Genomic DNA, 27,692 nt, shown 5'->3' with positions numbered 1-27,692 from the left:
ACATTAACCTACTACATCTAGCTACATGTTGAACTTCCATCCTCTCAGGCCAGGGGCACAATGTATGAATTTTTGGTTGGATCAGAATCGCTGTTATAATCATTGGCCAGTACAGAGAATTAAGTAAAACCACATGTCTAAATCCCTATCTCCATCCATGATTAATTTAGGTGATCGCAAGCTAGCCACCGGACAACGACAAAATGAGATGCAACGATATTGTTCCTTTCTGTCAATGACATTTGGCTTCTGATGTGATGTGATTGGTGTGAAGCCAAATCCAAACTGGCTTCCCTTGACCCTTTTTTTGGCGTGCCAGGACCATTCACAGCTGAGCTCACTAAGTTTAGCTCAACGCTGATTAGTTATTATTTTATATAGTTTTTCATCATGGGAGGTCAAATGCTCACTGGCTTCCCTTGCATTCAAGGCAATGTTAAACTCTTTTTGACAAGACAGCATCAGATAGATGGGCTACACATACTGAGACACAGGGGCGCTGTTTCATTCGTTTTGATTCTTTCTCCGGCGAGATACGTTCAGCCTTTTTATTGAGGAAATACAGAGTGATGAAAGATGAATTATTTTGTTTGTTTGTTTCTTGGTCAATTTTTTGGGGAAGCCTGGCTTCCCTTAGCATCAATGAATTCACGACACTGGGAACGAATCAACTTGCTCACACCACAATATGAATCGCACCAAGAGCTCTGTTTCCATTAACTTGTCAGGTGATATTTTTTTGTCAACATTTAAAAAGTTGCATAGAAATTAGACGCGACAATTGCCTGCAACTGTACATTTCCGTTGAACTGTCTTATGTAGATAAAAACAGCTGAATGTAATGGAGTTACACCTTTTTTTTTAAAACACCCACTGGGCAAAAACATTTTTAAAAAAGTTGGTGATAATGTATATTTTCGTTCGTTTATCATACTACCGTCATCAGAATGTCATGAATTGTAACCACTTTTAAATTGTGGGGATGAGATTGATGCACCCCCTTCAACATCCCCTTCAAAAATGTGTCTGTTTAAGATAGAGATAGGCCTGTCGGTATGGGATGCGTCTTAGACCACTGCATCCGCCCATGTCGGCCTTCCGTATGTGTGGTGGAAAGTGGCAGAGTTACAGAGCTGTTTGTCAGACCACGAGACATCCCAAAAATCAGTCTGTTTAAGATAGAGACAGGCCTGTCGGTATGGGATGCGTCTTAGACCACTGCATCCGCCCATGTCGGCCTTCCGTATGTGTGGTGGAAAGTGGCACACAATTCTCGTCTGAAGTCGGTAACGTCCATGTGCTAACCTCTGTCTGTAGTGTTCGAATGGTTTGGCCTACAAAACACACAAGACTCGTCTGAAGTCGGTAACGTCCATGTGCTAACCTCTGTCTGTAGTGTTCGAATGGTTTGGCCTACAAAACACACAAGACTCGTCTGAAGTCGGTAACGTCCATGTGCTAACCTCTGTCTGTAGTGTTCGAATGGTTTCGCCTACAAAATTAATATGACCCCACAATGTTCTCGTCTGAAGGTAACCTGGTACCCGGAAAAACAATTTATGAAAGTAGTTTGTTGCCGAAAAAAAGTGGGGGAAAATACAGTGCGCACCATTTTTTCTTCTTTTGACTCGATACTCCAAAATGTGGGATTTGAAATCAAACATTGACTGACTATGAGGTTAAACTGCAGACTGTTAGCTTTAATTTGAGGGTATTTTCATCCATATTGGGTGCACTGTTTAGATATTGCAGCAATTTTTGTACATAGTCCCTTCATTTTAGGTGAGCAAAAATAAAAATGTAAGTATTCAAGTAGTAAAAGGTAAAGTATTTGGTCCCATATTCGTAGCATGCAATGACCACGTCAAGTTACAGCCGCACAAATATCATACACCCCCCAAAAATGCTTACCTCCCATGTTATTGTAATTGTGAGATGTTAGCATGTCTTGGGGGTATGATATTTGTGCATCTGTAACTATCACTAATCACTATTCACGATTAATTCACGATTATCCGTAATCATGGTAGCATCCATGATTAGAAGTGTTTAGAAACATATTCTATTCTTATTTACTATAAAACTGACTCCAAAATGACACAATGCAATATTTACTATTCATTTCTACTGGGCACAAAATAATCTGAAACACAACCAAAGCAAACAGCAAATGCATCCAACAATTTGTAGAATCACAAGATTATTGTAGTCATTGTGTGCTATGAATATGGGATCAAATACTTAACTTTTTACTACTTTAATACACACAAGTGAATTTGTCCCAATACTTTTTCTACCCTAAAATGATAGGACTGTGTACAAAAAGTGCTGTAATTTCTAAACGGTTCACCCAATATGGATGAAAATACCCTCAATGTAAAGCTGACGGTCTACCCTTTAACATCTTTGTCCTTGTTTGATTTCAAAACTTTTGGAGTATAGAGCCAAGATAATTGTAGAAAATTCATTGACACAATAATTATGGAGGGCACTGCACGTGTTGAAGAGCTTTCGTATATCTCCTAGATGTAGAAAAACTAGACAATAGAAAAAAGCGTTTCTATGGGCTATAATAGTAAAGACCAAATTCAATATTTTATTAAGTCATTTCTACATACAATACATTGTTATACCTACAGGGGTCCTAAAACTCCAAATCAAATAGCTAAATGAGATATGGTATGACCATCTTAAAACAATTCCATGTGTTAGCTTAGTATAAGTAGCCTCAGAAGCATCTGCATTCAACAAATGTTGTGTGGTTATCCTTAGACATATTCTCCAAATGTATACACAAGGAATTGTTGATACATTGTCCCCGTAAAATGTTATATTACATTGTTTCCCCCCAAAATTTGCAAAATATGCTTTTTACTAGCTTTTTTGGAATTTTACAGATTTCAAAGTATTTATCCACAATTGGCTATGTGTAAGTCCATACCTGGGGTGTCTTAACAAAATGAAACCAAAATACTTGGTTTCATCCAATGTCCAGAACATTTTTATTTTGTGATATGCAGGTTTGTACATAGATTAACTAATTTGCCTACTTTACAATATTTCAGAAACAATGTAATACAGAAAATTAGTATATTTGTGTCCACATTCAACTGGTAAAAGTTTATTGTGATATGATTAATGGGAAAAATATCTTATTACGGTGTGGTGTTGGGCCATAACCAATTAATTACAGATTAGGTATGCATTTTCTAGTTGAATCACAAATTCTCATTAGATTCTGCTAATGTAACCAAACGATTCAGTGAATAAGGATAAAAAAGATAGCCACGCCCACATCATTGACAAACACACCATATTATTCAACCAATATTACTTTGGGTAGTCAAGGTATTTTATACTCAATAGTTTGTCAATAGAAGGAATTGGCCTATTGGCAAAATGGCAAAATAACTTATTTTCAAGCCGTCTACTGGCCTCTTGTGGAACAATACTGAACACCAGGATGCTTGAAAAGCCACTTTTGACTTTCTCTGTCATAATTCAAATCCTAGTGCACCCTTTTGCACTCCAGGTTCAAATCCTGCAGCCCGCCTGAAGTAATGTGCTTTATAAGTGTATCTTGAGAGAGGGTGTTCCTTATTAGGTGCTGTTACTCTTAATCTAAAATGTCTCTTATTAGACGGTAATTCTCTCCAGTTCCTGGCAGATGGGGTACAGCTCAGTGATAGAGGATTTGACTACAAATCAAGAGGTCCCAGATTCCAACTTGCCAACTTGAAATTAAATGCTTTATAAGTGTGATTTGAGAGAGGGAGTGTTCTTTATTAGGTTCTGTTACTCTTAATCACAAAACATAGGCCTTATGGACAAACGCAATAAAATAAGACAAAGGTATGTTCATACAGTATAATTGACAAAAAAAAAAAAAAAACGGTCCAGAAAGCAATTTTTTTAGAGGGTGTTGAATTTTATTTTATTTTTTAGATTTTCAAAATTTGACCCTTGGGTCTTGACTTTGTGACCATTTGCAATATGGAAATCTACGGTAGAGTGCACTCGCCATCTTTGGGATTTTTTGGGTATGACACTTGGCATTTGCCATATGCCACTTGCCATATGGTTTGGATGAACTGCCGTCCATTTGAGTGGTATTTGCAATTGTGTATGTGTTTCGTCCAATGCCAATATGTTGCCATTCATTTTTGTCCATTTCATGGGGGTTTTCCCTTATTAGCTGTTTTTTGTCTCAGCTGTTTTATCTCTCAGTTTCTAACAGAGGGGGAAGTGCGTTACACTTCAGATCAAGAGATCTCAGGTTCAAATCCTACTATACCCTTGATATAAAATACATTATAGGTGAGTTTTCATAGAGGGAGAGGTCTTTTTTAACAGTTCATTTATTTGGCAATATAACTCTCCATCTAAAATGTCTGTTATTCAATGTTTTTGTCTCTGTCAGACAGTTCCAAGCAGATTAGGTTATGTAGATCGCCATCTGAAATGTCCCTTATTAGACAATTTCTCAGGATCAAATCCTGGTGCCCCCTTAAATCAAGTACTTTCTAAGTGTATCTTGAGAGAGGAAGTGCTCCTTTTTAGGTTATCTTACTCAATCTTTAATGTCCCTCATTAGATGTTTTTTCTCTCAGTCAGAGAGTTCATAACAGAGATGGAAGTGCAATAGACAATAAACAATTTCTCAGAATCAAATCCTGGCGCCTCCTTGAAATCAAGTACTTTCTAAGTGTATCTTGAGAGAGAGGAAGTGCGACTTTTAAGGTTATCCTACTCCATCTATAATGTCCCTCAATAGATGGTTTATCTCTCAGTCAGACAGTTCCTACCAGAGGTGGAAGTGCAATAGACTTCAGATCAAGAGGTCTCAGGTTCAATTCCTGTTGTCAACTTGAAATCAAATAGTTTATGGGTATGTTTTCAATGCGAGAGAGTATTTTATAAGGTGATGTCCATCTCCAGCTGAAATGTCCCTTACTAGACCATTTTTCCACCTTTAGACAGTTTCAAGCAGAGGGGGTATAGCTCAGTGGTAGAGCATTTGACTGCAGATCAAGAGGTCTCAGATTCAAATCCTGTTACCCCCTTGGATCATGTACTTTTGATGTGTATCTTGAGGGTAGGAGTAGTCATTTTTAGATTATGTTACTCAATCTAAAATGTCCCCCATTAGATGGTTGTTCTTTCAGTCAGACAGTTCCTACCAGAGGTGGAAGTGCAATAGACTTCAGATCAAGAGGTCTCAGGTTCAATTCCTGTTGTCAACTTGAAATCAAATACTTTATGGATATGTTTTCAAAGAGAGAGTGTTCTTGATTAGGTTATGTAGATCCCCATCTGAAATGTCCCTTATTAGACAATTTCTCAGGATCAAATCCTGGCACCCCCTTAAATCAAGTACTTTCTAAGTGTATCTTGAGAGAGAGATCGCTCCTTTTTAGGATATGTTACTCAATCTATAATGTCCCTCATTAGATGGTTGTTCTCTCAGTCAGACAGTTCCTACCAGAGGTGGAATTGCAATAGACTTCAGATCAAGAGGTCTCAGGTTCAATTCCTGTTGTCAACTTGAAATCAAATACTTTATGGGTATGTTTTCAATACGAGAGAGTACTTTATTAGGTGATGTCCTTCTCCAGCTGAAATGTCCTTTATTAGAGCATTTCCCCACCTTTAGACAGTTTCAAGCAGAGGGGGTATAGCTCAGTGGTAGAGCATTTGACTGCAGATCAAGATGTCCCAGGTTCAAATCCTGGTGCCCCCTTGGTTCATGTACATTTGATGTGTGTCCTGCGGGTAGGAGTAGTCATTTTTAGATTATGTTACTCAATCTAAAATGTCCCCCATTAGATGGTTGTTCTTTCAGTCCGACAGTTCCTACCAGAGGTGGAAGTGCAATAGACTTCAGATCAAGAGGTCTCAGGTTCAATTCCTGTTGTCAACTTGAAATCAAATACTTTATGGATATGTTTCCAAAGAGAGAGTGTTCTTGATTAGGTTATGTAGATCGCCATCTGAAATGTCCCTTATTAGACAATTTCTCAGGATCAAATCCTGGCACCCCCTTAAATCAAGTACTTTCTAAGTGTATCTTGAGAGAGAGATCGCTCCTTTTTAGATTATGTTACTCAATCTAAAATGTCCCCCATTAGATGGTTGTTCTTTCAGTCAGACAGTTCCTACCAGAGGTGGAATTGCAATAGACTTCAGATCAAGATGTCTCAGGTTCAAATCCTGTTGTCAACTTGAAATCAAATACTTTATGGGTATGTTTTCAATGAGAGAGAGTACTTAATTAGGTGATGTCCTTCTCCAGCTGAAATGTCCTTTATTAGACCATTTTTCCACCTTTAGACATTTTTAAGCAAAGGGGGTATAGCTCAGTGGTAGAGCATTTGCCTGCAGATCAAGGGGTCCCAGGTTCAAATCCTGGTGCCCCCTTGGTTCATGTACATTTGATGTGTGTCCGGAGGGTAGAAGTAGTCATTTTTAGATTATGTTACTCAATCTAAAATGTCCCCCATTAGATGGTTGTTCTTTCAGTCAGACAGTTCCTACCAGAGGTGGAAGTGCAATAGACTTCAGATCAAGAGGTCTCAGGTTCAATTCCTGTTGTCAACTTGAAATCAAATACTTTATGGATATGTTTTCAAAGAGAGAGTGTTCTTGATTAGGTTATGTAGATCGCCATCTGAAATGTCCCTTATTAGACAATTTCTCAGGATCAAATCTTGGCACCCCCTTAAATCAAGTACTTTCTAAGTGTATCTTGAGAGAGAGATCGCTCCTTTTTAGGATATGTTACTCAATCTATAATGTCCCTCATTAGATGGTTGCTCTCTCAGTCAGACAGTTCCTACCAGAGGTGGAATTGCAATAGACTTCAGATCAAGAGGTCTCAGGTTCAATTCCTGTTGTCAACTTGAAATCAAATACTTTATGGGTATGTTTTCAATACGAGAGAGTACTTTATTAGGTGATGTCCTTCTCCAGCTGAAAGGTCCTTTATTAGACCATTTCTCAGGATCAAATCCTGGCTCCCCCTTAAATCAAGTACTTTCTAAGTGTATCTTGAGAGAGAGATCGCTCCTTTTTAGGACATGTTACTCAATCTATAATGTCCCTCATTAGATGGTTGTTCTCTCAGTCAGACAGTTCCTACCAGAGGTGGAATTGCAATAGACTTCAGATCAAGAGGTCTCAGGTTCAAATCCTGTTGTCAACTTGAAATCAAATACTTTATGGGTATGTTTTCAAAGAGAGAGTGTTCTTGATTAGGTTATGTAGATCGCCATCTGAAATGTCCCTTATTAGACAATTTCTCAGGATCAAATCCTGACGCCCCCTTAAATCAAGTCCTTTCTAAGTGTATCTTGAGAGAGAGATCGCTCCTTTTTAGGACATGTTACTCAATCTATAATGTCCCCCATTAGATGGTTGTTCTCTCAGTCAGAGAGTTCATTACAGAGGTGGAAGGGAAATAGACTTCAGATCAAGAGGTCTCAGGTTCAAATCCTGTTGTCAACTTGAAATCAAATACTTTATGGGTATGATTTCAATGAGAGAGAGGACTTAATTAGGTGATGTCCATCTCCAGCTGAAATGTCCTTTATTAGACCATTTTTCCACCTTTAGATATGTTTAAAAAAAGGGGGTATAGCTCAGTGGTAGAGCATTTGCCTGCAGATCAAGGGGTCCCAGGTTCAAATCCTGGTGCCCCCTTGGTTCATGTACATTTGATGTGTGTCCGGAGGGTATAAGTAGTCATTTTTAGATTATGTTACTCAATCTAAAATGTCCCCCATTAGATGTTTGTTCTCTCAGTCAGAGAGTTCATTACAGAGGTGGAAGTGCAAGAGGTCTCAGGTTCAAATCCTGTTGTCAACTTGAAATCAAATACTTTATGGATATGTTTTCAAAGAGAGAGTGTTCTTGATTAGGTTATGTAGATCGCCATCTGAAATGTCCCTTATTAGACAATTTCTCAGGATCAAATCCTGGCGCCCCCTTAAATCAAGTACTTTCTAAGTGTATCTTGAGAGAGAGATCGCTCCTTTTTAGGACATGTTACTCAATCTATAATGTCCCTCATTAGATGGTTGTTCTCTCAGTCAGACAGTTCCTACCAGAGGTGGAATTGCAATAGACTTCAGATCAAGAGGTCTCAGGTTCAATTCCTGTTGTCAACTTGAAATCAAATACTTTATGGGTATGTTTTCAATACGAGAGAGTACTTTATTAGGTGATGTCCTTCTCCAGCTGAAATGTCCTTTATTAGACAATTTTCCCACCTTTAGACAGTTTCAAGCAGAGGGGGTATAGCTCAGTGGTAGAGCATTTGACTGCAGATCAAGAGGTCTCAGATTCAAATCCTGGTGCCCCCTTGGATCATGTACTTTTGATGTGTATCTTGAGGGTAGGAGTAGTCATTTTTAGATTATGTTACTCAATCTAAAATGTCCCCCATTAGATGTTTGTTCTCTCCGTCAGAGAGTTCATTACAGAGGTGGAAGTGAAATAGCCTTCAGATCAAGAGGTCTCAGGTTCAAATCCTGTTGTCAACTTGAAATCAAATACTTTATGGATATGTTTTCAAAGAGAGAGTGTTCTTGATTAGGTTATGTAGATCGCCATCTGAAATGTCCCTTATTAGACAATTTCTCAGGATCAAATCCTGGCGCCCCCTTAAATCAAGTACTTTCTAAGTGTATCTTGAGAGAGAGATCGCTCCTTTTTAGGACATGTTACTCAATCTATAATGTCCCCCATTAGATGGTTGTTCTCTCAGTCAGAGAGTTCATTACAGAGGTGGAAGGGTAATAGACTTCAGATCAAGAGGTCTCAGGTTCAAATCCTGTTGTCAACTTGAAATCAAATACTTTATGGGTATGTTTTCAATACGAGAGAGTACTTTATTAGGTGATGTCCTTCTCCAGCTGAAAGGTCCTTTATTAGACCATTTCCCCACCTATAGACAGTTTTAAGCATAGGGGGTATAGCTCAGTGGTAGAGCATTTGACTGCAGATCAAGAGGTCCCAGGTTCAAATCCTGGTGCCCCCTTGGTTCATGTACATTTGATGTGTGTCCTGAGGGTAGTAGTCATTTTTAGATTATGTTACTCAATCTAAAATGTCCCCCATTAGATGGTTGTTCTTTCAGTCAGACAGTTCCTACCAGAGGTGGAAGTGCAATAGACTTCAGATCAAGAGGTCTCAGGTTCAAATCCTGTTGTCAACTTGAAATCAAATACTTTATGGATATGTTTTCAAAGAGAGAGTGTTCTTGATTAGGTTATGTAGATCGCCATCTGAAATGTCCCTTATTAGACAATTTCTCAGGATCAAATCCTGGCGCCCCCTTAAATCAAGTACTTTCTAAGTGTATCTTGAGAGAGAGATCGCTCCTTTTTAGGACATGTTACTCAATCTATAATGTCCCCCATTAGATGGTTGTTCTCTCAGTCAGAGAGTTCATTACAGAGGTGGAAGGGAAATAGACTTCAGATCAAGAGGTCTCAGGTTCAAATCCTGTTGTCAACTTGAAATCAAATACTTTATGGGTATGATTTCAATGAGAGAGAGGACTTAATTAGGTGATGTCCATCTCCAGCTGAAATGTCCTTTATTAGACCATTTTTCCACCTTTAGACATTTTTAAGCAAAGGGGGTATAGCTCAGTGGTAGAGCATTTGCCTGCAGATCAAGGGGTCCCAGGTTCAAATCCTGGTGCCCCCTTGGTTCATGTACATTTGATGTGTGTCCGGAGTGTAGAAGTAGTCATTTTTAGATTATGTTACTCAATCTAAAATGTCCCCCATTAGATGGTTGTTCTTTCAGTCCGACAGTTCCTACCAGAGTTGGAAGTGCAATAGACTTCAGATCAAGAGGTCTCAGGTTCAATTCCTGTTGTCAACTTGAAATCAAATACTTTATGGGTATGTTTTCAATGAGAGAGAGTACTTAATTAGGTGATGTCCTTCTCCAGCTGAAATGTCCTTTATTAGACCATTTTTCCACCTTTAGACATTTTTAAGCAAAGGGGTATAGCTCAGTGGTAGAGCATTTGCCTGCAGATCAAGGGGTCCCAGGTTCAAATCCTGGTGCCCCTTGGTTCATGTACATTTGATGTGTGTCCGGAGGGTAGAAGTAGTCATTTTTAGATTATGTTACTCAATCTAAAATGTCCCCCATTAGATGGTTGTTCTTTCAGTCAGACAGTTCCTACCAGAGGTGGAAGTGCAATAGACTTCAGATCAAGAGGTCTCAGGTTCAATTCCTGTTGTCAACTTGAAATCAAATACTTTATGGATATGTTTTCAAAGAGAGAGTGTTCTTGATTAGGTTATGTAGATCGCCATCTGAAATGTCCCTTATTAGACAATTTCTCAGGATCAAATCTTGGCACCCCTTAAATCAAGTACTTTCTAAGTGTATCTTGAGAGAGAGATCGCTCCTTTTTTAGGATATGTTACTCAATCTATAATGTCCCTCATTAGATGGTTGCTCTCTCAGTCAGACAGTTCCTACCAGAGGTGGAATTGCAATAGACTTCAGATCAAGAGGTCTCAGGTTCAATTCCTGTTGTCAACTTGAAATCAAATACTTTATGGGTATGTTTTCAATACGAGAGAGTACTTTATTAGGTGATGTCCTTCTCCAGCTGAAAGGTCCTTTATTAGACCATTTCTCAGGATCAAATCCTGGCTCCCCCTTAAATCAAGTACTTTCTAAGTGTATCTTGAGAGAGAGATCGCTCCTTTTTAGGACATGTTACTCAATCTATAATGTCCCTCATTAGATGGTTGTTCTCTCAGTCAGACAGTTCCTACCAGAGGTGGAATTGCAATAGACTTCAGATCAAGAGGTCTCAGGTTCAATTCCTGTTGTCAACTTGAAATCAAATACTTTATGGGTATGTTTTCAAAGAGAGAGTGTTCTTGATTAGGTTATGTAGATCGCCATCTGAAATGTCCCTTATTAGACAATTTCTCAGGATCAAATCCTGACGCCCCCTTAAATCAAGTACTTTCTAAGTGTATCTTGAGAGAGAGATCGCTCCTTTTTAGGACATGTTACTCAATCTATAATGTCCCCCATTAGATGGTTGTTCTCTCAGTCAGAGAGTTCATTACAGAGGTGGAAGGGAAATAGACTTCAGATCAAGAGGTCTCAGGTTCAAATCCTGTTGTCAACTTGAAATCAAATACTTTATGGGTATGATTTCAATGAGAGAGAGGACTTAATTAGGTGATGTCCATCTCCAGCTGAAATGTCCTTTATTAGACCATTTTTCCACCTTTAGATATGTTTAAAAAAAGGGGGTATAGCTCAGTGGTAGAGCATTTGCCTGCAGATCAAGGGGTCCCAGGTTCAAATCCTGGTGCCCCCTTGGTTCATGTACATTTGATGTGTGTCCGGAGGGTATAAGTAGTCATTTTTAGATTATGTTACTCAATCTAAAATGTCCCCCATTAGATGTTTGTTCTCTCAGTCAGAGAGTTCATTACAGAGGTGGAAGTGCAAGAGGTCTCAGGTTCAAATCCTGTTGTCAACTTGAAATCAAATACTTTATGGATATGTTTTCAAAGAGAGAGTGTTCTTGATTAGGTTATGTAGATCGCCATCTGAAATGTCCCTTATTAGACAATTTCTCAGGATCAAATCCTGGCGCCCCCTTAAATCAAGTACTTTCTAAGTGTATCTTGAGAGAGAGATCGCTCCTTTTTAGGACATGTTACTCAATCTATAATGTCCCTCATTAGATGGTTGTTCTCTCAGTCAGACAGTTCCTACCAGAGGTGGAATTGCAATAGACTTCAGATCAAGAGGTCTCAGGTTCAATTCCTGTTGTCAACTTGAAATCAAATACTTTATGGGTATGATTTCAATGAGAGAGAGGACTTAATTAGGTGATGTCCATCTCCAGCTGAAATGTCCTTTATTAGACCATTTTTCCACCTTTAGACATTTTTAAGCAAAGGGGGTATAGCTCAGTGATAGAGCATTTGCCTGCAGATCAAGGGGTCCCAGGTTCAAATCCTGGTGCCCCCTTGGTTCATGTACATTTGATGTGTGTCCTGAGGGTAGAAGTAGTCATTTTTAGATTATGTTACTCAATCTAAAATGTCCCCCATTAGATGGTTGTTCTTTCAGTCAGACAGTTCCTACCAGAGGTGGAAGTGCAGTAGACTTCAGATCAAGAGGTCTAAGATTCAATTCCTGTTGTCAACTTGAAATCAAATACTTTATGGATATGTTTTCAAAGAGAGAGTGTTCTTGATTAGGTTATGTAGATCGCCATCTGAAATGTCCCATATTAGACAATTTCTCAGGATCAAATCTTGGCACCCCCTTAAATCAAGTACTTTCTAAGTGTATCTTGAGAGAGAGATCGCTCCTTTTTAGGATATGTTACTCAATCTATAATGTCCCTCATTAGATGGTTGTTCTCACAGTCAGACAGTTCCTACCAGAGGTGGAATTGCAATAGACTTCAGATCAAGAGGTCTCAGGTTCAATTCCTGTTGTCAACTTGAAATCAAATACTTTATGGGTATGTTTTCAATACGAGAGAGTACTTTATTAGGTGATGTCCTTCTCCAGCTGAAAGGTTCTTTATTAGACCATTTCTCAGGATCAAATCCTGGCGCCCCCTTAAATCAAGTACTTTCTAAGTGTATCTTGAGAGAGAGATCGCTCCTTTTTAGGACATGTTACTCAATCTATAATGTCCCTCATTAGATGGTTGTTCTCTCAGTCAGACAGTTCCTACCAGAGGTGGAATTGCAATAGACTTCAGATCAAGAGGTCTCAGGTTCAATTCCTGTTGTCAACTTGAAATCAAATACTTTATGGGTATGTTTTCAATACGAGAGAGTACTTTATTAGGTGATGTCCTTCTCCAGCTGAAATGTCCTTTATTAGACAATTTTCCCACCTTTAGACAGTTTCAAGCAGAGGGGGTATAGCTCAGTGGTAGAGCATTTGACTGCAGATCAAGAGGTCTCAGATTCAAATCCTGGTGCCCCCTTGGATCATGTACTTTTGATGTGTATCTTGAGGGTAGGAGTAGTCATTTTTAGATTATGTTACTCAATCTAAAATGTCCCCATTAGATGTTTGTTCTCTCCGTCAGAGAGTTCATTACAGAGGTGGAAGTGAAATAGCCTTCAGATCAAGAGGTCTCAGGTTCAAATCCTGTTGTCAACTTGAAATCAAATACTTTATGGATATGTTTTCAAAGAGAGAGTGTTCTTGATTAGGTTATGTAGATCGCCATCTGAAATGTCCCTTATTAGACAATTTCTCAGGATCAAATCCTGGCGCCCCCTTAAATCAAGTACTTTCTAAGTGTATCTTGAGAGAGAGATCGCTCCTTTTTAGGACATGTTACTCAATCTATAATGTCCCCCATTAGATGGTTGTTCTCTCAGTCAGAGAGTTCATTACAGAGGTGGAAGGGTAATAGACTTCAGATCAAGAGGTCTCAGGTTCAAATCCTGTTGTCAACTTGAAATCAAATACTTTATGGGTATGTTTTCAATACGAGAGAGTACTTTATTAGGTGATGTCCATCTCCAGCTGAAATGTCCTTTATTAGACCATTTTTCCACCTTTAGACATTTTTAAGCAAAGGGGGTATAGCTCAGTGATAGAGCATTTGCCTGCAGATCAAGGGGTCCCAGGTTCAAATCCTGGTGCCCCCTTGGTTCATGTACATTTGATGTGTGTCCTGAGGGTAGAAGTAGTCATTTTTAGATTATGTTACTCAATCTAAAATGTCCCCCATTAGATGGTTGTTCTTTCAGTCAGACAGTTCCTACCAGAGGTGGAAGTGCAGTAGACTTCAGATCAAGAGGTCTAAGATTCAATTCCTGTTGTCAACTTGAAATCAAATACTTTATGGATATGTTTTCAAAGAGAGAGTGTTCTTGATTAGGTTATGTAGATCGCCATCTGAAATGTCCCTTATTAGACAATTTCTCAGGATCAAATCTTGGCACCCCCTTAAATCAAGTACTTTCTAAGTGTATCTTGAGAGAGAGATCGCTCCTTTTTAGGATATGTTACTCAATCTATAATGTCCCTCATTAGATGGTTGTTCTCACAGTCAGACAGTTCCTACCAGAGGTGGAATTGCAATAGACTTCAGATCAAGAGGTCTCAGGTTCAATTCCTGTTGTCAACTTGAAATCAAATACTTTATGGGTATGTTTTCAATACGAGAGAGTACTTTATTAGGTGATGTCCTTCTCCAGCTGAAAGGTTCTTTATTAGACCATTTCTCAGGATCAAATCCTGGCGCCCCCTTAAATCAAGTACTTTCTAAGTGTATCTTGAGAGAGAGATCGCTCCTTTTTAGGACATGTTACTCAATCTATAATGTCCCTCATTAGATGGTTGTTCTCTCAGTCAGACAGTTCCTACCAGAGGTGGAATTGCAATAGACTTCAGATCAAGAGGTCTCAGGTTCAATTCCTGTTGTCAACTTGAAATCAAATACTTTATGGGTATGTTTTCAATACGAGAGAGTACTTTATTAGGTGATGTCCTTCTCCAGCTGAAATGTCCTTTATTAGACAATTTTCCCACCTTTAGACAGTTTCAAGCAGAGGGGTATAGCTCAGTGGTAGAGCATTTGACTGCAGATCAAGAGGTCTCAGATTCAAATCCTGGTGCCCCCTTGGATCATGTACTTTTGATGTGTATCTTGAGGGTAGGAGTAGTCATTTTTAGATTATGTTACTCAATCTAAAATGTCCCCCATTAGATGTTTGTTCTCCCGTCAGAGAGTTCATTACAGAGGTGGAAGTGAAATAGCCTTCAGATCAAGAGGTCTCAGGTTCAAATCCTGTTGTCAACTTGAAATCAAATACTTTATGGATATGTTTTCAAAGAGAGTGTTCTTGATTAGGTTATGTAGATCGCCATCTGAAATGTCCCTTATTAGACAATTTCTCAGGATCAAATCCTGGCGCCCCCTTAAATCAAGTACTTTCTAAGTGTATCTTGAGAGAGATCGCTCCTTTTTAGGACATGTTACTCAATCTATAATGTCCCCATTAGATGGTTGTTCTCTCAGTCAGAGAGTTCATTACAGAGGTGGAAGGGTAATAGACTTCAGATCAAGAGGTCTCAGGTTCAAATCCTGTTGTCAACTTGAAATCAAATACTTTATGGGTATGTTTTCAATACGAGAGAGTACTTTATTAGGTGATGTCCTTCTCCAGCTGAAAGGTCCTTTATTAGACCATTTCCCCACCTATAGACAGTTTTAAGCATAGGGGTATAGCTCAGTGGTAGAGCATTTGACTGCAGATCAAGAGGTCCCAGGTTCAAATCCTGGTGCCCCCTTGGTTCATGTACATTTGATGTGTGTCCTGAGGGTAGTAGTCATTTTTAGATTATGTTACTCAATCTAAAATGTCCCCATTAGATGGTTGTTCTTTCAGTCAGACAGTTCCTACCAGAGGTGGAAGTGCAATAGACTTCAGATCAAGAGGTCTCAGGTTCAAATCCTGTTGTCAACTTGAAATCAAATACTTTATGGATATGTTTTCAAAGAGAGAGTGTTCTTGATTAGGTTATGTAGATCGCCATCTGAAATGTCCCTTATTAGACAATTTCTCAGGATCAAATCCTGGCGCCCCCTTAAATCAAGTACTTTCTAAGTGTATCTTGAGAGAGAGATCGCTCCTTTTTAGGACATGTTACTCAATCTATAATGTCCCCCATTAGATGGTTGTTCTCTCAGTCAGAGAGTTCATTACAGAGGTGGAAGGGAAATAGACTTCAGATCAAGAGGTCTCAGGTTCAAATCCTGTTGTCAACTTGAAATCAAATACTTTATGGGTATGATTTCAATGAGAGAGGACTTAATTAGGTGATGTCCATCTCCAGCTGAAATGTCCTTTATTAGACCATTTTTCCACCTTTAGACATTTTTAAGCAAAGGGGGTATAGCTCAGTGGTAGAGCATTTGCCTGCAGATCAAGGGGTCCCAGGTTCAAATCCTGGTGCCCCCTTGGTTCATGTACATTTGATGTATGTCCGGAGTGTAGAAGTAGTCATTTTTAGATTATGTTACTCAATCTAAAATGTCCCCCATTAGATGGTTGTTCTTTCAGTCCGACAGTTCCTACCAGAGGTGGAAGTGCAATAGACTTCAGATCAAGAGGTCTCAGGTTCAATTCCTGTTGTCAACTTGAAATCAAATACTTTATGGGTATGTTTTCAATGAGAGAGAGTACTTAATTAGGTGATGTCCTTCTCCAGCTGAAATGTCCTTTATTAGACCATTTTTCCACCTTTAGACATTTTTAAGCAAAGGGGGTATAGCTCAGTGGTAGAGCATTTGCCTGCAGATCAAGGGGTCCCAGGTTCAAATCCTGGTGCCCCCTTGGTTCATGTACATTTGATGTGTGTCCGGAGGGTAGAAGTAGTCATTTTTAGATTATGTTACTCAATCTAAAATGTCCCCCATTAGATGGTTGTTCTTTCAGTCAGACAGTTCCTACCAGAGGTGGAAGTGCAATAGACTTCAGATCAAGAGGTCTCAGGTTCAATTCCTGTTGTCAACTTGAAATCAAATACTTTATGGATATGTTTTCAAAGAGAGAGTGTTCTTGATTAGGTTATGTAGATCGCCATCTGAAATGTCCCTTATTAGACAATTTCTCAGGATCAAATCTTGGCACCCCCTTAAATCAAGTACTTTCTAAGTGTATCTTGAGAGAGAGATCGCTCCTTTTTAGGATATGTTACTCAATCTATAATGTCCCTCATTAGATGGTTGCTCTCTCAGTCAGACAGTTCCTACCAGAGGTGGAATTGCAATAGACTTCAGATCAAGAGGTCTCAGGTTCAATTCCTGTTGTCAACTTGAAATCAAATACTTTATGGGTATGTTTTCAATACGAGAGAGTACTTTATTAGGTGATGTCCTTCTCCAGCTGAAAGGTCCTTTATTAGACCATTTCTCAGGATCAAATCCTGGCTCCCCCTTAAATCAAGTACTTTCTAAGTGTATCTTGAGAGAGAGATCGCTCCTTTTAGGACATGTTACTCAATCTATAATGTCCCTCATTAGATGGTTGTTCTCTCAGTCAGACAGTTCCTACCAGAGGTGGAATTGCAATAGACTTCAGATCAAGAGGTCTCAGGTTCAATTCCTGTTGTCAACTTGAAATCAAATACTTTATGGGTATGTTTTCAATACGAGAGAGTACTTTATTAGGTGATGTCCTTCTCCAGCTGAAATGTCCTTTATTAGACAATTTTCCCACCTTTAGACAGTTTCAAGCAGAGGGGGTATAGCTCAGTGGTAGAGCATTTGACTGCAGATCAAGATGTCTCAGATTCAAATCCTGGTGCCCCCTTGGATCATGTACTTTTGATGTGTATCTTGAGGGTAGGAGTAGTCATTTTTAGATTATGTTACTCAATCTAAAATGTCCCCCATTAGATGTTTGTTCTCTCAGTCAGAGAGTTCATTACAGAGGTGGAAGTGAAATAGCCTTCAGATCAAGAGGTCTCAGGTTCAAATCCTGTTGTCAACTTGAAATCAAATACTTTATGGATATGTTTTCAAAGAGAGAGTGTTCTTGATTAGGTTATGTAGATCGCCATCTGAAATGTCCCTTATTAGACAATTTCTCAGGATCAAATCCTGGCGCCCCCTCAAATCAAGTACTTTCTAAGTGTATCTTGAGAGAGAGATCGCTCCTTTTTAGGACATGTTACTCAATCTATAATGTCCCTCATTAGATGGTTGTTCTCTCAGTCAGACAGTTCCTACCAGAGGTGGAATTGCAATAGACTTCAGATCAAGAGGTCTCAGGTTCAATTCCTGTTGTCAACTTGAAATCAAATACTTTATGGGTATGTTTTCAATACGAGAGAGTACTTTATTAGGTGATGTCCTTCTCCAGCTGAAATGTCCTTTATTAGACAATTTTCCCACCTTTAGACAGTTTCAAGCAGAGGGGGTATAGCTCAGTGGTAGAGCATTTGACTGCAGATCAAGATGTCTCAGATTCAAATCCTGGTGCCCCCTTGGATCATGTACTTTTGATGTGTATCTTGAGGGTAGGAGTAGTCATTTTTAGATTATGTTACTCAATCTAAAATGTCCCCCATTAGATGTTTGTTCTCTCAGTCAGAGAGTTCATTACAGAGGTGGAAGTGAAATAGCCTTCAGATCAAGAGGTCTCAGGTTCAAATCCTGTTGTCAACTTGAAATCAAATACTTTATGGATATGTTTTCAAAGAGAGAGTGTTCTTGATTAGGTTATGTAGATCGCCATCTGAAATGTCCCTTATTAGACAATTTCTCAGGATCAAATCCTGGCGCCCCCTTAAATCAAGTACTTTCTAAGTGTATCTTGAGAGAGAGATCGCTCCTTTTTAGGACATGTTACTCAATCTATAATGTCCCCCATTAGATGGTTGTTCTCTCAGTCAGAGAGTTCATTACAGAGGTGGAAGGGAAATAGACTTCAGATCAAGAGGTCTCAGGTTCAAATCCTGTTGTCAACTTGAAATCAAATACTTTATGGGTATGATTTCAATGAGAGAGAGGACTTAATTAGGTGATGTCCATCTCCAGCTGAAATGTCCTTTATTAGACCATTTTTCCACCTTTAGATATGTTTAAGAAAAGGGGGTATAGCTCAGTGGTAGAGCATTTGCCTGCAGATCAAGGGGTCCCAGGTTCAAATCCTGGTGCCCCCTTGGTTCATGTACATTTGATGTGTGTCCGGAGGGTAGATGTAGTCATTTTTAGATTATGTTACTCAATCTAAAATGTCCCCCATTAGATGTTTGTTCTCTCAGTCAGAGAGTTCATTACAGAGGTGGAATTGCAATAGACTTCAGATCAAGAGGTCTCAGGTTCAAAACCTGTTGTCAACTTGAAATCAAATACTTTATGGGTATGTTTTCAATGAGAGAGAGTACTTAATTAGGTGATGTCCTTCTCCAGCTGAAATGTCCTTTATTAGACCATTTTCCCACCTTTAGACAGTTTTAAGCAGAGGAGGTTTAGCTCAGTGTTAGAGCATTTGACTGCAGATCAAGAGGTCCCAGGTTCAAATCCTGGTGTCCCCTTGGTTCATGTACATTTGATGTGTATCCTGAGGGTAGGAGTAAGCATTTTTAGCCTATGTTACTCAATCTAAAATGTCCCCCATTAGATGTTTGTTCTCTCAGTCAGAGAGTTCATTACAGAGGTGGAAGTGCAAGAGGTCTCAGGTTCAAATCCTGTTGTCAACTTGAAATCAAATACTTTATGGATACGTTTTCAAAGAGAGAGTGTTCTTGATTAGGTTATGTAGATCGCCATCTGAAATGTCCCTTATTAGACAATTTCTCAGGATCAAATCCTGGCGCCCCCTTAAATCAAGTACTTTCTAAGTGTATCTTGAGAGAGAGATCGCTCCTTTTTAGGACATGTTACTCAATCTATAATGTCCCTCATTAGATGGTTGTTCTCTCAGTCAGACAGTTCCTACCAGAGGTGGAATTGCAATAGACTTCAGATCAAGAGGTCTCAGGTTCAATTCCTGTTGTCAACTTGAAATCAAATACTTTATGGGTATGTTTTCAATACGAGAGAGTACTTTATTAGGTGATGTCCTTCTCCAGCTGAAATGTCCTTTATTAGACCATTTTCCCACCTTTAGACAGTTTCAAGCAGAGGGGGTATCGCTCAGTGGTAGAGCATTTGACTGCAGATCAAGAGGTCCCAGGTTCAAATCCTGGTGTCCCATTGGTTCATGTACATTTGATGTGTATCCTGAGGGTAGGAGTAAGCATTTTTAGCTTATGTTACTCAATCTAAAATGTCCCCCATTAGATGTTTGTTCTCTCAGTCAGAGAGTTCATTACAGAGGTGGAAGTGCAAGAGGTCTCAGGTTCAAATCCTGTTGTCAACTTGAAATCAAATACTTTATGGATATGTTTTCAAAGAGAGAGTGTTCTTGATTAGGTTATGTAGATCGCCATCTGAAATGTCCCTTATTAGACAATTTCTCAGGATCAAATCCTGGCGCCCCCTTAAATCAAGTACTTTCTAAGTGTATCTTGAGAGAGAGATCGCTCCTTTTTAGGACATGTTACTCAATCTATAATGTCCCTCATTAGATGGTTGTTCCCTCAGTCAGACAGTTCCTACCAGAGGTGGAATTGCAATAGACTTCAGATCAAGAGGTCTCAGGTTCAATTCCTGTTGTCAACTTGAAATCAAATACTTTATGGGTATGTTTTCAATACGAGAGAGTACTTTATTAGGTGATGTCCTTCTCCAGCTGAAATGTCCTTTATTAGACCATTTTCCCACCTTTAGACAGTTTCAAGCAGAGGGGGTATCGCTCAGTGGTAGAGCATTTGACTGCAGATCAAGAGGTCTCAGATTCAAATCCTGGTGCCCCCTTGGATCATGTACGTTTGATGTGTATCTTGAGGGTAGGAGTAGTCATTTTTAGATTATGTTACTCAATCTAAAATGTCCCCCATTATATGGTTGTTCTTTCAGTCAGACAGTTCCTACCAGAGGTGGAAGTGCAATAGACTTCAGATCAAGAGGTCTCAGGTTCAAATCCTGTTGTCAACTTGAAATCAAATACTTTATGGGTATGTTTTCAATGAGAGAGAGTACTTAATTAGGTGATGTCCTTCTCCAGCTGAAATGTCCTTTATTAGACCATTTTCCCACCTTTAGACAGTTTTAAGCAGAGGGGGTTTAGCTCAGTGTTAGAGCATTTGACTGCAGATCAAGATGTCCCAGGTTCAAATCCTGGTGTCCCCTTGGTTCATGTACATTTGATGTGTATCCTGAGGGTAGGAGTAAGCATTTTTAGCTTATGTTACTCAATCTAAAATGTCCCCCATTAGATGTTTGTTCTCTCAGTCAGAGAGTTCATTACAGAGGTGGAAGTGCAAGAGGTCTCAGGTTCAAATCCTGTTGTCAACTTGAAATCAAATACTTTATGGGTATGTTTTCAATGAGAGAGAGTACTTAATTAGGTGATGTCCTTCTCCAGCTGAAATGTCCTTTATTAGACCATTTTCCCACCTTTAGACAGTTTTAAGCAGAGGGGGTTTAGCTCAGTGTTAGAGCATTTGACTGCAGATCAAGAGGTCCCAGGTTCAAATCCTGGTGTCCCCTTGGTTCATGTACATTTGATGTGTATCCTGAGGGTAGGAGTAAGCATTTTTAGCTTATGTTACTCAATCTAAAATGTCCCCCATTAGATGTTTGTTCTCTCAGTCAGAGAGTTCATTACAGAGGTGGAAGTGCAAGAGGTCTCAGGTTCAAATCCTGTTGTCAACTTGAAATCAAATACTTTATGGATATGTTTTCAAAGAGAGAGTGTTCTTGATTAGGTTATGTAGATCGCCATCTGAAATGTCCCTTATTAGACAATTTCTCAGGATCAAATCCTGGCGCCCCCTTGGTTCATGTACATTTGATGTGTGTCCGGAGGGTAGAAGTAGTCATTTTTAGATTATGTTACTCAATCTAAAATGTCCCCCATTAGATGTTTGTTCTCTCAGTCAGAGAGTTCATTACAGAGGTGGAAGTGAAATAGCCTTCAGATCAAGAGGTCTCAGGTTCAAATCCTGTTGTCAACTTGAAATCAAATACTTTATGGGTATGATTTCAATGAGAGAGAGGACTTAATTAGGTGATGTCTATCTCCAGCTGAAATGTCCTTTATTAGACCATTTTTCCACCTTTAGACATTTTTAAGCAAAGGGGGTATAGCTCAGTGATAGAGCATTTGCCTGCAGATCAAGGGGTCCCAGGTTCAAATCCTGGTGCCCCCTTGGTTCATGTACATTTGATGTGTGTCCTGAGGGTAGAAGTAGTCATTTTTAGATTATGTTACTCAATCTAAAATGTCCCCCATTAGATGGTTGTTCTTTCAGTCAGACAGTTCCTACCAGAGGTGGAAGTGCAGTAGACTTCAGATCAAGAGGTCTAAGATTCAATTCCTGTTGTCAACTTGAAATCAAATACTTTATGGATATGTTTTCAAAGAGAGAGTGTTCTTGATTAGGTTATGTAGATCGCCATCTGAAATGTCCCTTATTAGACAATTTCTCAGGATCAAATCTTGGCACCCCCTTAAATCAAGTACTTTCTAAGTGTATCTTGAGAGAGAGATCGCTCCTTTTTAGGATATGTTACTCAATCTATAATGTCCCTCATTAGATGGTTGTTCTCACAGTCAGACAGTTCCTACCAGAGGTGGAATTGCAATAGACTTCAGATCAAGAGGTCTCAGGTTCAATTCCTGTTGTCAACTTGAAATCAAATACTTTATGGGTATGTTTTCAATACGAGAGAGTACTTTATTAGGTGATGTCCTTCTCCAGCTGAAATGTCCTTTATTAGACCATTTTCCCACCTTTAGACAGTTTCAAGCAGAGGGGGTATAGCTCAGTGGTAGAGCATTTGACTGCAGATCAAGAGGTCTCAGATTCAAATCCTGGTGCCCCCATGGATCATGTACTTTTGATGTGTATCTTGAGGGTAGGAGTAGTCATTTTTAGATTATGTTACTCAATCTAAAATGTCCCCCATTAGATGTTTGTTCTCTCAGTCAGAGAGTTCATTACAGAGGTGGAAGTGAAATAGCCTTCAGATCAAGAGGTCTCAGGTTCAAATCCTGTTGTCAACTTGAAATCAAATACTTTATGGGTATGATTTCAATGAGAGAGAGGACTTAATTAGGTGATGTCCATCTCCAGCTGAAATGTCCTTTATTAGACCATTTTTCCACCTTTAGACATTTTTAAGAAAAGGGGGTATAGCTCAGTGATAGAGCATTTGCCTGCAGATCAAGGGGTCCCAGGTTCAAATCCTGGTGCCCCCTTGGTTCATGTACATTTGATGTGTGTCCTGAGGGTAGAAGTAGTCATTATTAGATTATGTTACTCAATCTAAAATGTCCCCCATTAGATGGTTGTTCTTTCAGTCAGACAGTTCCTACCAGAGGAGGAAGTGCAGTAGACTTCAGATCAAGAGGTCTAAGATTCAATTCCTGTTGTCAACTTGAAATCAAATACTTTATGGATATGTTTTCAAAGAGAGAGTGTTCTTGATTAGGTTATGTAGATCGCCATCTGAAATGTCCCTTATTAGACAATTTCTCAGGATCAAATCTTGGCACCCCCTTAAATCAAGTACTTTCTAAGTGTATCTTGAGAGAGAGATCGCTCCTTTTTAGGATATGTTACTCAATCTATAATGTCCCTCATTAGATGGTTGTTCTCACAGTCAGACAGTTCCTACCAGAGGTGGAATTGCAATAGACTTCAGATCAAGAGGTCTCAGGTTCAATTCCTGTTGTCAACTTGAAATCAAATACTTTATGGGTATGTTTTCAATACGAGAGAGTACTTTATTAGGTGATGTCCTTCTCCAGCTGAAAGGTTCTTTATTAGACCATTTCTCAGGATCAAATCCTGGCGCCCCCTTAAATCAAGTACTTTCTAAGTGTATCTTGAGAGAGAGATCGCTCCTTTTTAGGACATGTTACTCAATCTATAATGTCCCTCATTAGATGGTTGTTCTCTCAGTCAGACAGTTCCTACCAGAGGTGGAATTGCAATAGACTTCAGATCAAGAGGTCTCAGGTTCAATTCCTGTTGTCAACTTGAAATCAAATACTTTATGGGTATGTTTTCAATACGAGAGAGTACTTTATTAGGTGATGTCCTTCTCCAGCTGAAATGTCCTTTATTAGACAATTTTCCCACCTTTAGACAGTTTCAAGCAGAGGGGGTATAGCTCAGTGGTAGAGCATTTGACTGCAGATCAAGAGGTCTCAGATTCAAATCCTGGTGCCCCCTTGGATCATGTACTTTTGATGTGTATCTTGAGGGTAGGAGTAGTCATTTTTAGATTATGTTACTCAATCTAAAATGTCCCCCATTAGATGTTTGTTCTCTCCGTCAGAGAGTTCATTACAGAGGTGGAAGTGAAATAGCCTTCAGATCAAGAGGTCTCAGGTTCAAATCCTGTTGTCAACTTGAAATCAAATACTTTATGGATATATTTTCAAAGAGAGAGTGTTCTTGATTAGGTTACGTAGATCGCCATCTGAAATGTCCCTTATTATACAATTTTTCAGGATCAAATCCTGGCGCCCCCTTAAATCAAGTACTTTCTAAGTGTATCTTGAGAGAGAGATTTCTCCTTTTTAGGATATGTTACTCAATCTATAATGTCCCTCATTAGATGGTTGTTCTCTCAGTCAGACAGTTCCTACCAGAGGTGGAATTGCAATAGACTTCAGATCAAGAGGTCTCAGGTTCAATTCCTGTTGTCAACTTGAAATCAAATACTTTATGGGTATGTTTTCAATACGAGAGAGTACTTTATTAGGTGATGTCCTTCTCCAGCTGAAATGTCCTTTATTAGACCATTTTCCCACCTTTAGACAGTTTCAAGCAGAGGGGGTATAGCTCAGTGGTAGAGCATTTGACTGCAGATCAAGAGGTCTCAGATTCAAATCCTGGTGCCCCCTTGGTTCATGTACCTTTGATTTGTATCCTGAGGGTAGTCATTTTTAGATTATGTTACTCAATCTAAAATGTCCCCCATTAGATGGTTGTTCTTTCAGTCAGACAGTTCCTACCAGAGGTGGAAGTGCAATAGACTTCAGATCAAGAGGTCTCAGGTTCAATTCCTGTTGTCAACTTGAAATCAAATACTTTATGGATATGTTTTCAAAGAGAGAGTGTTCTTGATTAGGTTATGTAGATCGCCATCTGAAATGTCCCTTATTAGACAATTTCTCAGGATCAAATCCTGGCGCCCCCTTAAATCAAGTACTTTCTAAGTGTATCTTGAGAGAGAGATCGCTCCTTTTTAGGATATGTTACTCAATCTATAATGTCCCTCATTAGATGGTTGTTCTCTCAGTCAGACAGTTCCTCCCAGAGGTGGAAGTGCAATAGACTTCAGATCAAAAGGTCTCAGGTTCAAATCCTGTTGTCAACTTGAAAACAAATACTTTATGGGTATGTTTTCAATGAGAGAGAGTACTTAATTAGGTGATATCCATCTCCAGCTGAAATGTCCTTTATTAGACCATTTTTCCACCTTTAGACAGTTTCAAGCAGAGGGGGTATAGCTCAGTGGTAGAGCATTTGACTGCAGATCAAGAGGTCCCAGGTTCAAATCCTGGCGCCCCCTTGGTTCATGTACATTTAATGTGTATCCTGAGGGTTGGAGTAGTCATTTTTAGATTATGTTACTCAATCTATAATGTCCCTCATTAGATGGTTGTTCTCTCAGTCAGACAGTTCCTACCAGACGTGGAATTGCAATAGACTTAAGATCAAGAGGTCTCAGGTTCAATTCCTGTTGTCAACTTGAAATCAAATACTTTATGGGTATGTTTTCAATACGAGAGAGTACTTTATTAGGTGATGTCCTTCTCCAGCTGAAAGGTCCTTTATTAGACCATTTTTCCACCTTTAGACAGTTTCAAGCAGAGGGGGTATAGCTCAGTGGTAGAGCATTTGACTGCAGATCAAGAGGTCCCAGATTCAAATCCTGGTGCCCCCTTGGATCATGTACTTTTGATGTGTATCCTGAGGGTAGGAATAGTCATTTTTAGATTATGTTACTCAATCTAAAATGTCCCCCATTAGATGGTTTTTCTCTCAGTTACAGAGTTCATTACAGAGGTGGAAGGGAAATAGACTTCAGATCAAGAGGTCTCAGGTTCAAAACCTGTTGTCAACTTGAAATCAAATACTTTATGGGTATGTTTTCAACGAGAGAGAGTACTTAATTAGGTGATGTCCATCTCCAGCTGAAATATCCCTTATTAGACCATTTTTCCACCTTTAGACTGTTTTAAGCAGAGGGGGTATAGCTCAGTGGTAGAGCATTTGACTGCAGATCAAGAGGTCCCAGGTTCAAATCCTGTTGTCAACTTGAAATCAAATACTTTATGGATATGTTTTCAAAGAGAGAGTGTTCTTGATTAGGTTATGTAGATCGCCATCTGAAATATCCCTTATTAGACCATTTTTCCACCTTTAGACAGTTTTAAGCAGAGGGGGTATAGCTCAGTGGTAGAGAATTTGACTGCAGTTCAAGAGGTCCCAGATTCAAATCCTGGTTCACCTTTGGATCATGTACTTTTGATTTGTATCTTGAGGGTAGGAGTAGTCATTTTTAGATTATGTTACTCAATCTAAAATGTCCCCCATTAGATGGTTGTTCTCTCAGTCAGACAATTCCTACCAGAGGTGGAAGTGCAATAGATTTCAGATCAAGAGGTCTCAGGTTCAATTCCTGTTGTCAACTTGAAATCAAATACTTTATGGATATGTTTTCAAAGAGAGAGTGTTCTTGATTAGGTTATGTAGATCGCCATCTGAAATGTCCCTTATTAGACAATTTCTCAGGATCAAATCCTGGCTCCCCCTTAAATCAAGTACTTTCTAAGTGTATCTTGAGAGAGAGATCGCTCCTTTTTAGGACATGTTACTCAATCTATAATGTCCCTCATTAGATGGTTGTTCTCTCAGTCAGACTGTTCCTACCAGAGGTGGAATTGCAATATACTTCAGATCAAGAGGTCTCAGGTTCAATTCCTGTTGTCAACTTGAAATCAAATACTTTATGGGTATGTTTTCAATACGAGAGAGTACTTTATTAGGTGATGTCCTTCTCCAGCTGAAAGGTCCTTTATTAGACCATTTCCCCACCTTTAGACAGTTTTAAGCAGAGGGGGTATAGCTCAGTGGTAGAGCATTTGACTGCAGATCAAGAGGTCCCAGGTTCAAATCCTGGTGCCCCCTTGGTTCATGTACATTTGATGTGTGTCCTGAGGGTAGGAGTAGTCATTTTTAGATTATGTTACTCAATCTAAAATGTCCCCCATTAGATGGTTGTTCTTTCAGTCAGACAGTTCCTACCAGAGGTGGAATTGCAATAGTCTTCAGATCAAGAGGTCTCAGGTTCAATTCCTGTTGTCAACTTGAAATCAAATACTTTATGGGTATGTTTTCAATACGAGAGGGTACTTTATTAGGTGATGTCCTTCTCCAGCTGAAATGTCCTTTATTAGACCATTTTTCCACCTTTAGACAGTTTCAAGCAGAGGGGGTATAGCTCAGTGGTAGAGCATTTGACTGCAGATCAAGAGGTCCCAGATTCAAATCCTGGTGCCCCCTTGGATCATGTACTTTTGATGTGTATCCTGAGGGTAGGAATAGTCATTTTTAGATTATGTTACTCAATCTAAAATGTCCCCCATTAGATGGTTTTTCTCTCAGTCAGAGAGTTCATTACAGAGGTGGAAGTGAAATAGACTTCAGATCAAGAGGTCTAAGGTTCAAATCCTGTTGTCAACTTGAAATCAAATACCTTATCGGTATGTTTTCAATGCGAGAGAGTACTTTATTAGGTGATGTCCATCTCCAGCTGAAATGTCCCTTATTAGACCATTTTTCCACCTTTAGACAGTTTGAACCAGAGAGGGTATAGCTCAGTGGTAAAGCATTTGACTGCAGATCAAGAGGTCCCAGGTTCGAATCCTGATGCCCCCTTGGATCATGTATTATTTATGTGTATCTTGAGGGTAGGAGTGATCCTTTTTAGATTATGTTCCTCAATCTAAAATGTCCCCCATTAGATGGTTTTTCTCTCAGTCAGAGAGTTCATAACAGAGGTGGAAGTGCAATAG

The 27,692-nt window shown here is 39.3% G+C and overlaps 35 non-coding genes across 35 annotated transcripts; all 35 read left to right on the top strand.

Annotated features, from left to right (window-relative positions):
- Positions 1 to 4,991: 4,991 nt before the first annotated feature.
- On the top strand, positions 4,992 to 5,063 carry trnac-gca (transfer RNA cysteine (anticodon GCA)). The gene has a single exon. It is a non-coding gene; the product is annotated as a tRNA-Cys (tRNA).
- Positions 5,064 to 5,668: 605 nt separating this feature from the next.
- On the top strand, positions 5,669 to 5,740 carry trnac-gca (transfer RNA cysteine (anticodon GCA)). Its single transcript has one exon. It is a non-coding gene; the product is annotated as a tRNA-Cys (tRNA).
- Positions 5,741 to 6,345: 605 nt separating this feature from the next.
- On the top strand, positions 6,346 to 6,417 carry trnac-gca (transfer RNA cysteine (anticodon GCA)). Its single transcript has one exon. It is a non-coding gene; the product is annotated as a tRNA-Cys (tRNA).
- A 1,209-nt stretch (positions 6,418 to 7,626) lies between these two features.
- Positions 7,627 to 7,698, top strand: trnac-gca (transfer RNA cysteine (anticodon GCA)). Its single transcript has one exon. It is a non-coding gene; the product is annotated as a tRNA-Cys (tRNA).
- A 590-nt stretch (positions 7,699 to 8,288) lies between these two features.
- trnac-gca (transfer RNA cysteine (anticodon GCA)) lies at positions 8,289 to 8,360 on the top strand. The gene has a single exon. It is a non-coding gene; the product is annotated as a tRNA-Cys (tRNA).
- A 605-nt stretch (positions 8,361 to 8,965) lies between these two features.
- On the top strand, positions 8,966 to 9,037 carry trnac-gca (transfer RNA cysteine (anticodon GCA)). The gene has a single exon. It is a non-coding gene; the product is annotated as a tRNA-Cys (tRNA).
- Positions 9,038 to 9,639: 602 nt separating this feature from the next.
- On the top strand, positions 9,640 to 9,711 carry trnac-gca (transfer RNA cysteine (anticodon GCA)). Its single transcript has one exon. It is a non-coding gene; the product is annotated as a tRNA-Cys (tRNA).
- Positions 9,712 to 10,013: 302 nt separating this feature from the next.
- On the top strand, positions 10,014 to 10,085 carry trnac-gca (transfer RNA cysteine (anticodon GCA)). The gene has a single exon. It is a non-coding gene; the product is annotated as a tRNA-Cys (tRNA).
- A 1,208-nt stretch (positions 10,086 to 11,293) lies between these two features.
- On the top strand, positions 11,294 to 11,365 carry trnac-gca (transfer RNA cysteine (anticodon GCA)). The gene has a single exon. It is a non-coding gene; the product is annotated as a tRNA-Cys (tRNA).
- A 590-nt stretch (positions 11,366 to 11,955) lies between these two features.
- On the top strand, positions 11,956 to 12,027 carry trnac-gca (transfer RNA cysteine (anticodon GCA)). The gene has a single exon. It is a non-coding gene; the product is annotated as a tRNA-Cys (tRNA).
- A 907-nt stretch (positions 12,028 to 12,934) lies between these two features.
- On the top strand, positions 12,935 to 13,006 carry trnac-gca (transfer RNA cysteine (anticodon GCA)). The gene has a single exon. It is a non-coding gene; the product is annotated as a tRNA-Cys (tRNA).
- A 604-nt stretch (positions 13,007 to 13,610) lies between these two features.
- trnac-gca (transfer RNA cysteine (anticodon GCA)) lies at positions 13,611 to 13,682 on the top strand. Its single transcript has one exon. It is a non-coding gene; the product is annotated as a tRNA-Cys (tRNA).
- A 906-nt stretch (positions 13,683 to 14,588) lies between these two features.
- On the top strand, positions 14,589 to 14,660 carry trnac-gca (transfer RNA cysteine (anticodon GCA)). The gene has a single exon. It is a non-coding gene; the product is annotated as a tRNA-Cys (tRNA).
- A 598-nt stretch (positions 14,661 to 15,258) lies between these two features.
- On the top strand, positions 15,259 to 15,330 carry trnac-gca (transfer RNA cysteine (anticodon GCA)). The gene has a single exon. It is a non-coding gene; the product is annotated as a tRNA-Cys (tRNA).
- A 599-nt stretch (positions 15,331 to 15,929) lies between these two features.
- Positions 15,930 to 16,001, top strand: trnac-gca (transfer RNA cysteine (anticodon GCA)). The gene has a single exon. It is a non-coding gene; the product is annotated as a tRNA-Cys (tRNA).
- Positions 16,002 to 16,304: 303 nt separating this feature from the next.
- Positions 16,305 to 16,376, top strand: trnac-gca (transfer RNA cysteine (anticodon GCA)). Its single transcript has one exon. It is a non-coding gene; the product is annotated as a tRNA-Cys (tRNA).
- A 906-nt stretch (positions 16,377 to 17,282) lies between these two features.
- trnac-gca (transfer RNA cysteine (anticodon GCA)) lies at positions 17,283 to 17,354 on the top strand. Its single transcript has one exon. It is a non-coding gene; the product is annotated as a tRNA-Cys (tRNA).
- A 605-nt stretch (positions 17,355 to 17,959) lies between these two features.
- On the top strand, positions 17,960 to 18,031 carry trnac-gca (transfer RNA cysteine (anticodon GCA)). The gene has a single exon. It is a non-coding gene; the product is annotated as a tRNA-Cys (tRNA).
- A 605-nt stretch (positions 18,032 to 18,636) lies between these two features.
- Positions 18,637 to 18,708, top strand: trnac-gca (transfer RNA cysteine (anticodon GCA)). The gene has a single exon. It is a non-coding gene; the product is annotated as a tRNA-Cys (tRNA).
- A 303-nt stretch (positions 18,709 to 19,011) lies between these two features.
- On the top strand, positions 19,012 to 19,083 carry trnac-gca (transfer RNA cysteine (anticodon GCA)). The gene has a single exon. It is a non-coding gene; the product is annotated as a tRNA-Cys (tRNA).
- A 590-nt stretch (positions 19,084 to 19,673) lies between these two features.
- Positions 19,674 to 19,745, top strand: trnac-gca (transfer RNA cysteine (anticodon GCA)). Its single transcript has one exon. It is a non-coding gene; the product is annotated as a tRNA-Cys (tRNA).
- Positions 19,746 to 20,335: 590 nt separating this feature from the next.
- On the top strand, positions 20,336 to 20,407 carry trnac-gca (transfer RNA cysteine (anticodon GCA)). The gene has a single exon. It is a non-coding gene; the product is annotated as a tRNA-Cys (tRNA).
- A 303-nt stretch (positions 20,408 to 20,710) lies between these two features.
- trnac-gca (transfer RNA cysteine (anticodon GCA)) lies at positions 20,711 to 20,782 on the top strand. The gene has a single exon. It is a non-coding gene; the product is annotated as a tRNA-Cys (tRNA).
- Positions 20,783 to 21,070: 288 nt separating this feature from the next.
- Positions 21,071 to 21,142, top strand: trnac-gca (transfer RNA cysteine (anticodon GCA)). The gene has a single exon. It is a non-coding gene; the product is annotated as a tRNA-Cys (tRNA).
- Positions 21,143 to 21,732: 590 nt separating this feature from the next.
- trnac-gca (transfer RNA cysteine (anticodon GCA)) lies at positions 21,733 to 21,804 on the top strand. The gene has a single exon. It is a non-coding gene; the product is annotated as a tRNA-Cys (tRNA).
- Positions 21,805 to 22,409: 605 nt separating this feature from the next.
- On the top strand, positions 22,410 to 22,481 carry trnac-gca (transfer RNA cysteine (anticodon GCA)). The gene has a single exon. It is a non-coding gene; the product is annotated as a tRNA-Cys (tRNA).
- A 303-nt stretch (positions 22,482 to 22,784) lies between these two features.
- trnac-gca (transfer RNA cysteine (anticodon GCA)) lies at positions 22,785 to 22,856 on the top strand. The gene has a single exon. It is a non-coding gene; the product is annotated as a tRNA-Cys (tRNA).
- Positions 22,857 to 23,763: 907 nt separating this feature from the next.
- trnac-gca (transfer RNA cysteine (anticodon GCA)) lies at positions 23,764 to 23,835 on the top strand. Its single transcript has one exon. It is a non-coding gene; the product is annotated as a tRNA-Cys (tRNA).
- A 605-nt stretch (positions 23,836 to 24,440) lies between these two features.
- Positions 24,441 to 24,512, top strand: trnac-gca (transfer RNA cysteine (anticodon GCA)). Its single transcript has one exon. It is a non-coding gene; the product is annotated as a tRNA-Cys (tRNA).
- A 599-nt stretch (positions 24,513 to 25,111) lies between these two features.
- Positions 25,112 to 25,183, top strand: trnac-gca (transfer RNA cysteine (anticodon GCA)). Its single transcript has one exon. It is a non-coding gene; the product is annotated as a tRNA-Cys (tRNA).
- A 303-nt stretch (positions 25,184 to 25,486) lies between these two features.
- Positions 25,487 to 25,558, top strand: trnac-gca (transfer RNA cysteine (anticodon GCA)). The gene has a single exon. It is a non-coding gene; the product is annotated as a tRNA-Cys (tRNA).
- A 304-nt stretch (positions 25,559 to 25,862) lies between these two features.
- trnac-gca (transfer RNA cysteine (anticodon GCA)) lies at positions 25,863 to 25,933 on the top strand. Its single transcript has one exon. It is a non-coding gene; the product is annotated as a tRNA-Cys (tRNA).
- Positions 25,934 to 26,733: 800 nt separating this feature from the next.
- trnac-gca (transfer RNA cysteine (anticodon GCA)) lies at positions 26,734 to 26,805 on the top strand. The gene has a single exon. It is a non-coding gene; the product is annotated as a tRNA-Cys (tRNA).
- Positions 26,806 to 27,108: 303 nt separating this feature from the next.
- trnac-gca (transfer RNA cysteine (anticodon GCA)) lies at positions 27,109 to 27,180 on the top strand. The gene has a single exon. It is a non-coding gene; the product is annotated as a tRNA-Cys (tRNA).
- A 303-nt stretch (positions 27,181 to 27,483) lies between these two features.
- On the top strand, positions 27,484 to 27,555 carry trnac-gca (transfer RNA cysteine (anticodon GCA)). Its single transcript has one exon. It is a non-coding gene; the product is annotated as a tRNA-Cys (tRNA).
- The last annotated feature ends 137 nt before the right edge of the window (positions 27,556 to 27,692 follow it).

This window comes from Oncorhynchus nerka, linkage group LG5 (genome assembly GCF_034236695.1).
Source record: "Oncorhynchus nerka isolate Pitt River linkage group LG5, Oner_Uvic_2.0, whole genome shotgun sequence".
Classification (NCBI taxonomy): Eukaryota; Metazoa; Chordata; class Actinopteri; order Salmoniformes; family Salmonidae; genus Oncorhynchus; species Oncorhynchus nerka.
Note: the sequence above shows the minus strand (reverse complement) of the source record. Positions and strands in the feature narration are given on the sequence as shown.